Here is a 10,583-nt window from a genome sequence, read left to right as displayed (position 1 = left end):
AGGTGTAGAGCTGGATGAACACAGCAGGCCAAACAGCATCAGAGGAGCAGGAAGACTGATGTTTCTGGCCTAGACCCTTCTTCAGAAGGAGGGTCTTTCTGAAGAAGGGTCTAGGCCTGAAACGTCAGCCTTCCTGCTCCTCTGATGCTGCTTGGCCTGCTGTGTTCATCCAGCTCTACACCTGACTCGAGTATGTTTTCTACGGATTTAACGTACTTAGTTTTTATGTGCAGTTTTGTACATACAATGACAAAGGTTTAACTGCTGCTTTTTGCAAATATATCATCTTTTTGCTTTCATACTCTATTTGTTGTTAAAACCCAAAATGCTGATGGCCTCTTTTTTATTGTTTTCATTTGCACCCAAGTTCAGGGAATTACATATTTGACATGAGCAAAATACCATAGATCCTGAAAATTGAGAAATAAAAACAAGAAATGCTGGAAATAGTCAGCAAATGTGGCAATATCTGTGGAGAGACAAACAGCTGATGATGATATGTCAGTGAACCTTGAAGGGTTTCAGTTCATGTACATTTTTCAAACTTTTTTTTGTTCTTAATGTGTGTGTGTGTGTGTGAGAGAGAGAGAGAGAGAGAGAGAGAGAGGATAGTGGTTGGAAAGCTATATGACAATATACAGATAAGCAACATTATGAAAGGATTTAATTATTACAATGAAAACTTAAGAACCATTGAGAGATAGATAGAGTAAATGGAAGCCAGGAAAGTGTGAGCAGGATTGAGTATATAGAAACATAGAAGATAGGAGCACAAGGCCACCATTCCGCCCTTCGAGTCTGCTCCTCCATTCTTCACAATCATGGCTGATCGTCCAACTCAATAACCTAATCCTGCTTTCTCCCCATAACCTTTGATCCCATTCGCCCCGAGACTATATCAAGTCACCTCTTGAATTCATTCAATGTTTTGGCATCAACCACTTCCTGTGGTAATGAACTCCACAGGCTCATCACTCTTTAGGTGAAGAAATGTCTCATCTCCATCCTAAATCGTCTATCCTGAATCCTCATACTGTGACCCCTGGTTCTGTACACACCCACCATCGGGAACTTCCTCCCTGCATCTACCCTGTCCAGTCCTGTTAGAATTTTATAAGTCTCTTTGAAATTCCCCTGTCATTCATCTGAACTCTCGTGAAAACAATCCCAACCTGGTCAATCTTTCCTCACATGTCAGACCCACCATCCCCGGAATCAGCCTGGTAAACTTTCGCTGCACTCCCTTGTGAACAAGAGCATCTTTCCTCAAAAAAGGAGATCAAAATTGCACACCATATTCAAGGTGTGGTCTCACCAAGACCCTGTAACAACTGCAACAAAACATCCCTGCTCCTGTACTCAAAACCTCTCGCAATAAAGGCCAACATACCGTTTGCCTTCTTTACCACCTGCTGCACCTGCATACTTACCGTCAGCGACTGGTGCACAAGGACGCCCAAGTCTCACTGCACATGCCTCCTCCTAATTTACAGTCACTCAGGTAGTAATCTGCCTTCTTGTTTTTGCTTCTGAAGTGAATAACCTCACATTTATCCAAATTATACTGCATCTGCCATTGATTTGCCCATGCACCCAACCTGTCCAGATAATGCTGAAGGATCTCTGCATCCTTGTCACAGTTCATCCTCCCACCCAACTTCACATCATCTGCAAACTTGGAAATGTTACATTTTGTTCCCTCGTCCGAATCGTTAATATATATTGTGAATAGCTGGGGTCCCAGCACCGATCCCTGTGGCACCCCACTGGCTGCCAATTTGAAAAGGACCCATTAATTCCTACTGTTTCCTCTCTGCCAACCAGTTTCCTATCCATCTCAATACACTTCCCCCAGTCCCATGCACTTTAATCTTGCACATTAATCTCTTATGTGGGACTTTGTTAAACACTTTCTGAAAGTCCAAATATAGTACATCAACTAGCCACCACTCCCCCCCCAAACCCGGTCAACTCTACTAGTTACATCTTCAAAGGACTCCAACAGATTTCTCAAACATGATTTCCCCTTCATAAATCCACGGTTACTCTGTCTGATCCAGCCACTGCTTTCTAAATGCTCTGCTATAAAATCCTTGACAACAGATTTGAGAATATTCCCCACTGCAGAGGTTAGGCTCACTGGTCTATAATTCCCTCTTTTCTCTTTACCTGCCTTTTTGAATATTAGAATGACATTAGCCACTCTCCAATCTGCAGGGACTATTCCAGAGTCTACAGAATCCTGGAAGATGACCACCAATTCATTCACTATTTCTAGAGCTACTTCCTTAAATACTCTGGATTATCAGGCCTTGGGGATTTATTGGCCTACAATCCCAACAATTTTCCCAGCACTATTTCTCAGTTCTTCCTCTCACTACAGATGGCAGAGTTTCAGATGATCTGAAATGGAAAATGCGAGGCCAACAAGGCATACTGGAATAAACAAAGATGGAGTTGACAAAAGCAAGAATGGGAACTTAGTAGAAAATAGGGTGAGGTACAGGGGAGGTGGGCAATTTTACAGAGGAGGAAGCAGTTGATCAATGTAATGCAGGAGATATGACATTGAAAGGGCAGCTTCAGATCAAAACAGGGTGTACAACTTATCATACTTTTTCAAATCGAAATAGTTGCCAGAAATGAGTGGGATTGCTAGCAAAATTGAGTTGTAGAAGGGCCAAAAAAGATTGTTTCAGTCATGCAATATTTAACTGGGGAAAATACACCATGAGCATCCACATATAAAATGAATACAGATGACGCGAATGTTCAAGATAAATACATATATAAACTGATGATCTTTCTTAAGCTTGATATGCCTTCAATACAAAAATCAATTTTCGTCATCTTCAACTGTCTCGGACATTTCCATGCTTCTCTTGTTTAAATTCCATTTCTAGATTCTAAGCATGTGGGCACAACTAACATTCAGCTAAATAGGTATACAATTACCATATTCATTCATTGTACCCCAACTGTTGTACTAACTTGCAGCTAAAGATACCTTGAAGAATTATAATCAAACTGTCTCCTTTTTCTGACTTCTTCCAATCTCTAGGGTACATGTCATATGCATCCCACATCTGAAGATTTACAGAGTTGAACCCAGTTTCCAATTTCCAAAGCCAAGTGTTAAACAGACTAGTGTGCATTTCAATAATATATTTCGCAATGAATGACGAATGATGGTCAATTTCAATTTCATGCTTGTGGTTAATACGAGTAAACTGTCCACTAATCTACCTTTGGACCAAAGCCTAGTCTAAATAAAACCATAAACAAAACAATTCAATTTGGATAAGAGGAGAAAGACTGAGAGATGGTGACATTTTCAGTTACCTAGTGAGCTGCATTCATAGCTCAACCAAACAATATTGAAAATATAGATTACCTACTCATTTGTTCTGTTGATGCGCACAAATAAAATTTAAATGTGCACATTTTCCTGAACTACAGCAGTGACTAAACATCTAAAAGATTTCAATGACTATGAAGCAACCTGACATGTATCATAAAAGGTACTGTAGATATGTAAAAAACATTTCTCAATGATATTTGCAATCTTGAACATTCCCATCAGATGACCCCTTAAAATTCTTAGCTGTAGCAGAAGACTTCAAGTTTGTCTTCTGTTTGGAGTGCATCACAATGTACCGCAGCCTATTGTACAAACCAGTTTACAGATAAACACAATTTTCATAATTTAACAAACAAAACAATAAAGGATACTACTTTGATATGACCAAAATGACAGTCTACCTTTTAATCACAGAAACAAGCAATTCCAACTTTGTAACATTCTGGTTTACTTACATCTCCAAACCTTTAATACTTCATCTCATTCCTAACAACATTTACTGATTTGTTTTTGCAAGACGATCAACTCGACTGCTTAAACCATACTTGGAGTATGCTGATTCTGAACAGAAGTCCTCTGGTTGTATATTCAAAGTCAATGTTAAATATCCAACTCACATCAACATTATCTATGCTTCTGATTTGCGTGAAATCTCTTCTCAATCTTCTCTCCGGTGAACACGTTTATTTCTGTTAGTTTTTCTTCAAAATGTGGCTCAATCTCCTGGATCATCAATTTTCTGAATACTTGTGAATTCAACAACCTTCTGACAATAGAATTCTCGAAGTTCCACAGCAAGCCCAATATATTGATCCATACAGAATTAGAATGTTTTCAAACTTATCAAATAATTAAGAGAACCATAAGTTTAATCAACCTATTTAGTGTCAATTGCTGTTGTGCACTTATAGTGATGCCATTCAAAAGAAAAGCTGTGATAGAAAGAACCACAAACTCTGAGCCCAGCTCTTACTTTTTCTCCTTTGATCAGCTGTCAAGCTCATGCAGCTTTTAAATTGATGCCAGCGCACCAACTGAGTGGCACGCAAACCATGTTGCTTATTATCCCGAGATTTCCTGGAAAAGTGCAGCTATGTCTCTTGCAAGGATATGGTATAGACTTGGCAATGAAATCCTCCATTGGTCGAACATCACGCTGATATTCATTCCCTCATCTCACAATGAATGTCTTAAGTACCAAAGTGCCAGTGTCAACAACTTACAGGAAAAAAGAAAATTAAGGATTGCACCTCTTTTTATGTAAACTATGGAGGGGGGAAAAAGTACAAAAAGAAACAAAAAAGGGACCAACTGGACAAACGCTTTTTTGTTTTCGTATTGGTATAGGAAGATGTAAGCTCTGATCTGTAATTATGAGGAAAGAGAATACCAAATTAACTAAAGCACCTGATTAAAGCTGTTGCCCAAACAACTGGATCTCATCTTCATTCGAACATATAAAAATTTGAATTATTGTAGATCGCACATTAGCTGGATATTTTTCAGTAGATTAATAATGGAAATACTGTCAGTCTTCTGCAATACAGAAATATTACAGTAATAAACTAATAGGTGTTGCAAGTAAAGGGGTGCTACGATTTGAGTACGAGCCATGAAGTATAGTATAGGCCTTTATAGCCGGCACATGCTTTCGTTTTAACAGTCAATTATCAGAATACCAGAATCACTGTATATTTGATATGAAAGGGCTGCCATAGCAAACCATTTCTATTGGCAGTTTAACACAATGTTTTCATTACAATTTTTAAGTAGTCCATTTTCACATTGCCTGTTGTGCAAGCGAAAGGGAAGGTTGGTGATATACTGCAGCTCATTGCGCAACATGGATCACTATTTACTTCTTGACAATTTGGATTACGTCCTCGTGTTCCATTATGTGAGTCAGGCCCACTCGTTGAGGACTATACTTTGTACTTGTTCCCTAGAATTGACAGAAAGGATATTCTTCATTAGTGGAAAATTTATTTCAGAAGTGAGCAAATCTCAAAATACTGTAAATTTTCAATTCAATGTAGAATATTAATATGCTCACCCATACAAGTGCATATTTGAACTGGCTTGCTAAAGTGCGATGAATTCGATGGCACTGTAACAGGAAGGTAAGAAAGTACATTTAAAATCTTGCATGCTGCTAGGTATGTAACAGGTTAAGTCTATTGCTGATTCATCTGGATCTTCAGAGGGTTGGTGAGGACTCGATGGCCGAATGGTCTGCTTTCACACTGCAGGGATTCTAGGATTCTATGAAAAAGGGGGGTTACTTCTTAAGGAAGTCAAGTCATAAGATTTATCTTGATTATATCTGCTGACGAATGTATAATTTACAATTATGGCTATTCTTCGTTGTACAGTCATCGATTGTTAGCGAAGATAGTATTTAGTGTTTGCTTTGTCTGACTCTTGTATAATAAGAATTCTTATGTTTTTAAACGGTGAAACCTCTTGGTTTTATTCTTTTTGTAAATACCCAAGGTTTCAGATTTTGTTTTGAAAGTGAGATGGAAAATCAGACTGTTTTAGTATTTATAATCATTGTCTAAAGTGAAAAACAAGACTGTCACGAACAAAGCTGAGCTACTGAAGCCTCCTTACTTGCTTCATAAATATATACCTGGATGACTTAACTCTCACCAAAATGTCATTAAGTCATAAGAATACAGCAGCACTTGTGTCGCATAACTGTGTATTAAATTTCCCCTTCCACTGAACGGCAATGATGCATCTAAACTGTCAAACGAATTAGTTACGATGGAGCACTTTGGACTTTCTAAGGGCATGGAAGGCTTTCTTTTCCCATTTCTTTCTCTTAAATTGGATTACATTTTATAGCACAGCTGTTGCAATAAGTAACTAAATTGGCCTTGTCCCTTTAAGGTTTCCATTCAAATAGTATACGTAGGAACATTTGCTTACAAGTACATACTTCCAGCTACTTGGAGCTGCTTTTAAAGTGATGCCATTTGGAGGGCAACTGCTAGCAGCTTCCAAGTTACAGATCCCACTCGTTTCCTTCTTTTTGAAAATATTGTTTTGTAACTGCAACAAAATCTAATTTTGGGAATGTGAAATCAACACTGATTTCAAATTATAGAGGCCACAACAGCTTACCAGAAAAAGAACGCTGATGACTGAGGAAGTTATAGAGAAAAAGAATGATGATAATAATTTCTGCAACTAACTGCAACTTACGAAGAAATATCCACATTTGAACTCAAAACTATCACTTTACTATAGTCTCATTTGATTATCATTTTCCATTAGTAAGTCTGAAAATTGAACGCGGGTAGATGATTCAAACATGGCATTTAATGAATTTTAAATCTATCCTGCCACAGCATCTACATGTTCACATGATTAGTGACCAGTAGTGACTAATGGAGAGCAGCTATCACAGACAAATGAATAACAACTTGGTACTTGAACAAAGGAATACTCAGACCAAAGCAAACATCAAACACTAGAAATAGAGCAAAAGAATCCAATAGCATTTCGGTGCAGGAATTAAGACCTTTCAGAAACTTATAACTGTGTTAGATTTGAGGGAGTAACTTTCTTTCTTGATCCTAACATTGATGACAAACTTCTCACTCTGCAATATGGATTAATGGTCCGGTAATCCTTCACATCAAAGAGGCAGACTGCCAAATGAGAACAGTTTAAGACAGACTAGCTCACGAACAGTGCAGGCAAAACAGCTACAGAAAATTTCCAGCTTTGTTGAGCTGGTCAAAGCTACATGATTTTCGAAAATTGAGAGGAAGATTACAATAGCAATTCCTGGAGGTTTTAAATGTTGTGGCAGTGATAAAGGATGCATGAGGCAAGGAGACAAAAGCTGCAAAACAAAGGACAAAACGCAGTGTACTATAGTCAGAAACAATGGTGGCATAATTTGCAGTTCCAACCACTAGATCGATATGGTGTTTTGCGTTCCTCGCACAAGGAGGAGGAATATTATACAGAGGTTGAAGGAAGAAAAGAACAAACGATACAGGTAGTTAGTAGTTTTCAGGCATGCATTAGACTTCAAAGCACTAACTAAATTGATAGACCCCCAATTGTTGGGAAAGATACGATGGTACATATTTGCAGGAAGTTACAGAGAAACCAAGACTTGCATTCCTATAAGCCTTTGTATCCAATGGATACCTTAAAGCTCTTTACAACCAATGAAAAATGTTTGAAGTGATATAGGAAATATGGAGGCAATTTGCAGATAGCAATCTTTTAAAAACTGCAATGTGATAATGACAACATAAATTTGTATTTTTGTAATATTCACTGGAGACAAACGTTCGCCAAGACATTAGGGATTTCTCCACTACTCTTTAATAATGCCATGGAATCTTTTACATCCATTTGAGGACTTTGGTTTAAAGTCTCACTGAAAAGATGGCACCTCTAATAGTGCAGTATGTCCTCAGTACTGGAATAGAGGAGTCAATTTTGATATCTGTATTCAAATCATGGAATGGGACTTGAATTTGGAACCTGATGAAGCAGAGGCAAGAATGCTTCCAAATGTAGCCATTACTGATATACAGAAGTGTGCAAACTATAGACTGGTGATAACGAGGGACTTTAATTATCCTAATATAGACTGAGATACTAATAATGAAAAGGGAAGAAAGGACGAAGAGTTCACTGAAGTGTGTTCAAGAATAATTTTTTAAATCAGTATTTTGGCGATCCAATGATTACATAAGTATTTCTGGATTGAGATACAAGGAATAAAGTGGGTCAAGTGGCATACCGCCGGTCACAGACCTCCAATCCGAAAAGCAATCCTCCCTGTTTTCTCTGGCGTGTTGGAGGCTGAGGGGTGACCTTATAGAGGTTTATTAAATCATGAGAGGCATGGAAAGGGTAATTAGGCATGGTTTTCTCCCTGGGGTGGGGGGAGTCCAAAACTAGACAGCATAGGTTTACGTTGAGAGGGCAAAGATTTAAAAGGGGCCTAAGGGACAACTTTTTCACGCATAGGGTGCTGTGTGTATGGAAAGAGCTGCCAGAGAAAGTGGTGGAGGATGGTACAATTACAACATTTAAAAGGCATCTGGATGGATATATGAATAGGAAGGATTTAGAGGGATATGGGCCAAATGCTGGCAAATGGGACTAGATTTTTTTGGATATCTGGTCGGCATGGATGAGTTGAACTGAAGGGTCTGTTTCTGTGCTGTATGATTCTACAACTGCAAGTGGATCAACTGTCAGTAGAGCAACACTCAGGGAAAGTGATCATAACATCCTAAGTTTTAGGTTAATTGCAGAAAATGGACGAATCTGGAGAAACAATACTTCATTGGAGGAGACAGAATTTCAGATGGGTGGGAGCAGATCTGGACTAGGAAAATTGGAATCAGTAGATTGGCAGCCAAAACTAACAGAATAATGGATTGCCTTTCAAGTAATGAAAGTTTTGGTGCAGTCGAGGAACATGCCCACGAGGAGGACGAATAGCACAACGAATGCAGAGATGTCTGGATGACAAAACAGGGAAGAAGATGGAGAAAAAGGAAGCATTTGAAAAATGTCATATTGATAATTTGTGTTAACCACGAGAAAGTTCATAAGCGAAGTGAAAAAAGAAATAAAAGAAGCTGAGACTGCCATCTAACCCAGAAGGAAATCTAAAAGCCCTCACTAGGCATAGAAATAGTAAAGTGGTAGTAAGGAGAGGATGGGCCAATCATGCATGAAGAAAGACAGCAGAGCTAATGTAACAATCGAGTACTTTGCTTCCATCTGTGATGAGAAGATGGGGCTGAACAGGCGTTTTTCGTACTGGATAAATTTACATTGTTATGATCCCAGCTGATGTCATTACTGGATGAATCAAATTCCAGACAAACCTGGCCTGATAAGTCATATTTTTATTTCCTTTGATTTTAACAAAATGCTGAAACATAAGCATGAATGCTGCAGATTTTGCTTTAACAATAAAATGGAAATTTATTAACAAACGAAATGAAGACAGTTTGGATTATTTCATTTTATCTACTTATAGTACAAATTCAAATATTGTTAAACAGTAAAAGCATAATACCATTAATCCCACAACCTTCCTTTATAAACTGTAAAGAAACAAAGCAGCTTATATGAGATAACAAGGTATAGAGCTGGATGAACACAGCAGGCCAACCAGCATCAGAGGAGCAGGAAGGCTGACGTTTCGGGCCTAGACCCTTCCTCAGAAATGGGGGAGGGGAAGGGGGTTCTGAAATAAATAGGGAGAGACCAGGAGGCGGATAGAAGATGGATAGAGGAGAAGGTAGGTGGAGAGGAGACAGACAGGTCAAACAGGCGGGGACCATTCCCAGTCGCGAACCATTTCAACTCCCCCTCCCATTCCTCAGATGACATGTCCATCCTGGGCCTCCTGCAGTGCCACAACAATGCTACCCAAAGGTTGCAGGAACAGCAACTCATATTCCGCTTGGGAACCCTGCAGCCCAATGATATCAATGTGGACTTCACAAGCTTCAAAATCTCCCCTCGCCCGACCGCATCCCAAAAGCAGCCCAGCTCGTCCCCGCCTCCCTAACCTGTCCTTCCTCCCACCTCAAGCCCCAGCCCCATCTCCTACCTACTAACCTCATCCCGCCCCCTTGACCTGTCCGTCCTCCCTGGACTGACCTATCTCCTCCCTACCTCCCCACCTACACTCACCTTTACTGGCTCCATCCCCGCCTCTTTGACCGGTCTGTCTCCTCTCCACCTATCTTCTCCTCTATCCATCTTCTATCCGCCTCCCGGTCTCTCTCTGTTTATTTCAGAACGCCCTTCCCCTCCCCCATTTCTGAAGAAGGGTCTAGGCCCGAAACGTCAGCCTTCCTGCTCCTCTGATGCTGCTTGGCCTGCTGTGTTCATCCAGCTCTACACCCTGTTATCTCAGATTCTCCAGCATCTGCAGTTCCGACTATCTCTAAAGCTGCTTATATAATACCCAAAACACATCTGTATAATACTCACATCAGAGTCCCTGTATCTAATGCCTAGCTATATTTAAGTCACTTGTTACTTCAACATTTAGGAACTGTTCCTCAAGCTATCATACATTTGCTTCTCTTCACGTAATCTCTTTACTGTTTTATCCCAACAGTTCTGATCTGGGATGAACACTAATTTATAATTGTAAGGTAATCTAGTTTACTATAGATCTTTCCTTTTTACACAATCATCTGACCTTGGCTTGGGA

At 39.5% G+C, this 10,583-nt stretch overlaps 1 long non-coding RNA gene across 1 annotated transcript; it reads right to left on the bottom strand.

The window, feature by feature from the left end:
- Positions 1-3,751: 3,751 nt before the first annotated feature.
- On the bottom strand, positions 3,752-6,645 carry LOC125485675. Its single transcript, XR_007264394.1, has 2 exons — positions 5,415-6,645; positions 3,752-5,303 (listed from the first exon to the last, which is right to left on the bottom strand). It is a non-coding gene; the product is annotated as an uncharacterized LOC125485675 (long non-coding RNA).
- Between the last annotated feature and the right edge of the window lie 3,938 nt (positions 6,646-10,583).

The sequence above is a fragment of the Rhincodon typus genome, chromosome 21, assembly GCF_021869965.1.
Source record: "Rhincodon typus isolate 14 chromosome 21, sRhiTyp1.1, whole genome shotgun sequence".
In the NCBI taxonomy this organism is placed as follows: domain Eukaryota; kingdom Metazoa; phylum Chordata; class Chondrichthyes; order Orectolobiformes; family Rhincodontidae; genus Rhincodon; species Rhincodon typus.
Note: the sequence above shows the minus strand (reverse complement) of the source record. Positions and strands in the feature narration are given on the sequence as shown.